Genomic DNA, 6,031 nt, shown 5'->3' with positions numbered 1-6,031 from the left:
ATGCTTATTACAGTGGACATTGTGTTGCCATGACTGGATTGTTAACTTGCGAAGTGCACGTATTACTTCCTGTGCAAGTCTGAATAGCACCTCTCCGTGTATCATGGGTGAACCAGTTATTCCTGCCACATCGTTAAAAGTTAATTCACTCACGATCTCTCGAAGCAACAATTCTTTTATAACGTATTCCCAGTATTTTGAGGGCCAACCATACGTTTATTAATGGTGACTGCGACAGTTTAATACTTCATATGTGTCTTGATATTTTGAACAAAGACGTTCGTTATGTTAGTTTTCCCCGTGTTTGTTGACTATTGTGAAATAAGTGTACAGCAGTCTAATTCATTTTTATATCACTGCCGTAGTTAATTAACCCCATATCACTTTCATTATGGATTTAGCAAGACCTTCAGACATACTTAAATATGAAAGACAGTGTTCCTTACGACAATTCCGTTGTGCAAGCCTTTTTCAATTGACAGCTTCCAATCGTCCTACAAAGCCATATGATAATTCCCTTTTTCTTGCATTAGTCATTGATGCTCAGACATCTGGCGAACCTTGTATTGAAACAGTAGTAGAATCAAGCATTTAGCTGATATCCTCCACTAGTAGAACTCTTTCAACAAAATAGCTTTGCAGTTTGGGGTGTCTATATAATTCTATCAACAGGAGTATTGTTGGTTCTCACAACACTTGTTGTACTCGTAAACTGCATGAAGGACGGATAGATTATATAAGGTGAGGACCACGTACGCCCTAAAATATTCAGATTAAATTTTCACTTACCGTTACGTCATACAGTTTAGAAGTTAAAGAGTTTAGTCGTACATCAAGTTGTTTCGTAAGTAACTCAAAATCACTAGTTAAAGTTTTGTATATTGTGACTGCTGCAATTTTCTTCACCTGAATTTCTGTTGCTATAGCACAAGCTTGATATTTTGGTCACTGCAAAATCTAAGAGCGTCAGTGTTTTTATACTTGTATCTCTGTTAAATAAGTGGTCATTCCTCCTTCGACCGCCGGCCGGAGTGGCCGAGCGGTTCTAGGCGCTACAGTCTGGAACCGCGAAGCCACTATGGTCGCACGTTCGAATCCTGCCTCGGGCATGGATGTGTGTGATGTCCTTAGGTTAGTTAGGTTTAAGTAGTTCTAAGTTCTAGGGGCTGATGACCTCAGAAGTTGAGTCCCATAGTGCTCAGAGCCATTTGAACCATTTTGAACCTCCTTCGACCTCACTTTCCAGAGAACTTAGTGCCCTCTGAATAGCTATTAGACTCTGACGAAACGCCAACAGGTATCTAGTTGCGAATTAACGCTGTCAATCATTGCGCAAGTAATTCTGAGTCTACGTAATGGCTTCAACAACATTTTTTACTGTTTACGTGAGAGACTTCATTTTCGAGGATGCTGAAAGTTTCGACAGCAAGTTTGTCGAACGATTCTTCTTACAGCTCCGTTCCTGTGACATCATATGCAACTGCATATTCTCAGATTTAAAGGCCACAGGATTTATCTTGATTCTTTCTAGTGCTACACACTGAGCGACAAAGCTGCAGATAATTATTTTCAATAGTTATTGCAACCTTTCCTTCGTTACATCTCTTACTTGTGAAAATTACGTTTCTCAGAGATTTAAAAATATCAGTGAATCTCTCTTTAAGTGCATTGATGACGTGCCTGCCCTTCTAGTACGCTGCGGCTAAAAATTTCGTAGATCTTGGTAACTCTTCCAAATACACGGCTCTTAGCCCCTATAGTTCATTTAAGGACTAAATTTAAAATATAACTTGATTGTTTATTTGCATACCAATGTATATACCGCTCTAAAGGGATGCTTCAGTATACCATTGGCCGCAATAATTGCTCACATCCAAGCGAGCTCGTTCTACAGACTCCATTAACTGATGATCCGGTCCTAATGCAGATTTTCTTTGACCCCGGCAAAGCAGGTAAATTATCCGCATATCCTTACATCTTAGTGAGTTTCAGAACCAGCTGTGATTATTCCAAGATAGAGATAGCCTTTAACTGATTCATCATTTTTGTAAACTTTCCCTGTCCATATTTTTTTCCTGTATTTCCTTCGTGAGCCATGGCCTCCATGTCGTCGAGAGAACCGGGTGAGGTGGCTGAGTGGTTAGCCAACTGGACTCGCATTCGGAAGGACGACGGTTCAAAAACGCCTCCGGCCATCCTTATTTAGATTTTCCATTATTTCCCTAAATCGCTTCAGACAAATGCTGGGATGGTTCCTTTGAAATGGCACGGCCGATTTGTTGCCCCATTCATCCATACCCCGAGCTTGTGCTCCGTCTCTAATGACTTCGTTGTCGACGGAACGTTAAACACTAACCACCTCCTCCTGATCGAGGGCCTCTGGACGCTGGTCCGGTTCTTCTTGCCTAGTCATGCCCCTGCCGTTGAAGCTGTCATACGATCTCTGGCAGATCAGAACCAGTTCTGCGGGTCTGGAAAGACAATAGCACAGTACATCGTGAGAGAGATCTAGAATCCACGCCTAAATGTGGCTCGTGCAGTATAATTATGTGGAGCAACTGCAAGATTAGGTTTCAGTGCACAGATATACGACGGTGAGTCAAATGAAAACCTTAAATTTTTTTTAAATATTATTTATTGTGCAGAAGTGTTACAAAGCTGTATCACTTTTCAACATAATCTCCCCCACGCTCAATGCAAGTCCTCCAGCGCTTACAAAGTGCATAAATTCCTTTAGAAAAAATTCTTTTGGTAGTCCGCGCAACCACTAGTGCACCGCGTGGCGTACCTGTTCACCAGAACGGAACTTCTTTCCTCCCATTGCGTCTTTAAGTGGCCGAAACATATGGAAATCACTTGGGGCAAGGTCTGGTGAGTATTGTGGATGAGGAAGACATTCAAAATGCAAGTCTGTGATTGTTGCAACTGTTGTACCGGCAGTGTGGGGCCTTGCATTGTCATGTTGCAAAAGGACACCTGCTGACAGCAATCCACGTCGCTTTGATTTGATTGCAGGCCTCAGATGATTTTTTAGATTTGTGTATGATGAACTGGTGACAGTGGTCTCTCTAGGCATGTAATGCTCCAAAATGACGCCTTTTTCGTCCCAAAAGAGAGTCAGCATAACCTTTCCTGCTGATGGTTCTGTTCAAAACTTCTTTGGTTTTGGTGATGAGGAATGCCGCCATTCCTTGCTCGCTCTCTTCGTTTCCGGTTGGGTGAAGTGAACCCAGGTTTCGTCCCCAGTAACGATTCTTGCAAGGAAGCCGTCACCTTCTCGTTCAAAGTGCCGAAGAAGTTTTTCACAAGCATCAACATGTCGTTCTCACATTTCAGGAGTCAGTTGCCGTGGCACCCATCTCGCAGACACTTTGTGAAACTGGAGCACATGATGCACAATGCGGTGTACTGACCCATGACTAATCTGTAAACATGGTGCAATGTCATTCAGTGTCACTCGGCGGTTTTCCTTCACTATGGCTTCAACTGCTGCAATCTTCTGTGGAGTCACAACTCGTTGTGCCTGACCTGGACGAGGAGCATCTTCCACTGAAGTCAAACCATTTGCGGACTTCCTACTCCATTCGTAGACTTGCTGCTGTGACAAACATGCATCACCGTACTGAACATTCATCGATGAATTTCAATAGGTTTCACACCTTCACTACGCGAAAACCGAATAACAGACCGCTGTTCTTCCCTAGTGAAAGTCGCAAGTGGGGCGGCCATCTTTATACTGATACTGCGACGGTATGTAGCACGCTTACCAACTTACAGGAAACGGCGCGAAATTCAGATTTGTTATTACAAATTTAAGGTTTTCATTTGACTCACCCTCTTAACAGCATTAACCAACGCACGTTGCCGTGTCAGGTCATAGCGTAATACAGACTAAATACACAAAAGTTTATTAAATTTGTCAGTGGACAAGGATGGGAAGGAAATCGGCTCTAGCCATATTAAAGGATTCAGCCTCAGCCATATTAAGGGATTCAACCTGCAATTCGCCTAAGTTGCGCATGGGAAGAACATGCACTCTTTACTGTGATGCGTGACAGTTGTTTGGAGTTCTCGAGTAGCTAGCAGATATTTGAAAAGGTACAGCTTTGTAGCTTGGATCTGCTTAAAACATTCTAAAAGACGTAAACAAAGATGTGGCAGGTGCCACAACGTGCAAAGACGTAAAACTAAACCGTATCGGCAGGGTCTGTGTGGTGTTTTAATTTCATAACCAACCAGTTCCAAGCGTGTTTCTCTCCAAGCCATAAACGCTTACCTCTCTGTACACTCACGAGAGCAGAGGTAGATAATGGAAAGTAGAGGAACAGCGCACACTCCAGCAAAAATTACTATTTTGACACATTCATCATAAGTAACTCGAAAACCGCCTGTGTGCAAGACTTCTGCAATTTCTCTGCTTTTATTATGCGAAATAAATTTACATGTAAAAAACAGTACAATGAAGTTTAACTGCAAATACCATAAAGATACGATTGTGCAGAATTCCCCACCGCACTGGGAGTTGTGCGCTTAAGAAGGGAAGCTCATATAAATGCGAGTGACAATAATCATCACATAAATTATGTGGCAGTTTGTGTTAGGAAATTAGAATACTGAAGTTATTTAAACAGCAACACGGAATGTGTAATCACTTTCATTTTCACATTTCAAACATTTTTAGAATGTTTATTTCTTGGATAAGCAGTCAGCACAAACACAGTTGTTGGTTGTTTTCTTCAGTACATGCTGCATGAGTCGAGGCAGAGCGTCCAACACACCTTTATCACAATTCTTTATCTTTACTTGCTTCTCCACTTACTGACCTTACGAGTCCGAGTCATCAACTATCGTTACGGGGCAGAATCTCGTTTTTTTGTGAGGGGATTGGTGCACGGTTCCTATTTAAACTAGGAACATTGGGTAAAAAATTTTGGTTTAGCCAGGACTGGCTGCCATTTGTATAGCCGTTCGAGCATCTGTCTTACTATAGCTATGTTACAGAATATTAAGCAAGATTTGAACGACGAACTGTAGCTGATGCTCAGACAAATTGTGGGACTCGATTAATTCCTTTTGCAAAAGATTTTATTAGTGCTGCAATTAATGCATGGCAACGGCCTTGCCACAGTGGATACACCTGTTCCCGTGAGATCACCGAAGTTAAGCGCTGTCGGGCGTGGTCGGCTCTTGGATGGGTGACCATCCAGGCCGCCATGCGCTGTTGCCATTTCTCGGGGTGCACTCAGCCTCGTGATGCCAATTGAGGAGCTACTCGACCGAATAGTAGCGGCTTCGATCAAGAATACCACCATAACGACCGGGAGAGCGGTGTGCTGACCCCACGCCCCTCCTAACCGCATTCTCCCTGAGGATGACACTGGTGTCGGATGGTCCTGGTAGGCCACTCGTGGCCTGACTGCGGAGTGAGTACAAGTAATGCACAGCTTATAGCACCACCTGTATATGCACCGTTTGGAGTTTACCTGCAAAAACAGTCACCCTCAAATAACACTGGAATGGAGCGAGCCTTGTGGTTCAAATTTGGCCCACCGTTGTACCGGACCTCGTTCTAAGATAATTTTTAACCGTTTGAAAAAATCATGCTTTCATTGGATTTTACGTGCAAAACACACATTTTTGGGATATTTTGAAGCACTGCACTTCCGTACTTTAAAATTGTACGAATCTGTTCAAACTTTGCACGAGGGTGGAGAAATGGACAAAGTTAAAACGAACTTTTTTATCCAATAATCTTTGTCCGTTGTCGACATACGATGGTCTAAAGTCGAGCTAAGTGTAGCATGGAATCCTCGTTCTTACGTGAACTGAATGCGCGGAATGGTTTGAAGTGAATCAAATGCATGAAGTCCGCCCCGATAGCTGAGTGGTCAGCGCAGCGGTCTATCACGCCAAGGGGCCCGGGTTCGATTCCCGGCTGGATCGGAGATTTTCTCCGCTCAGGGTCTGGGTGTTGTGTTGTCCTCATTGTCAATTCATCATCATCAGTGGAAGGCAACGGGAAACCATCACG

The sequence above is a fragment of the Schistocerca cancellata genome, chromosome 8 (genome assembly GCF_023864275.1).
Source record: "Schistocerca cancellata isolate TAMUIC-IGC-003103 chromosome 8, iqSchCanc2.1, whole genome shotgun sequence".
Taxonomy (NCBI): Eukaryota; Metazoa; Arthropoda; class Insecta; order Orthoptera; family Acrididae; genus Schistocerca; species Schistocerca cancellata.
The sequence above is the reverse complement of the archived record's forward strand: the minus strand, read 5'-3'. Positions refer to the sequence as shown.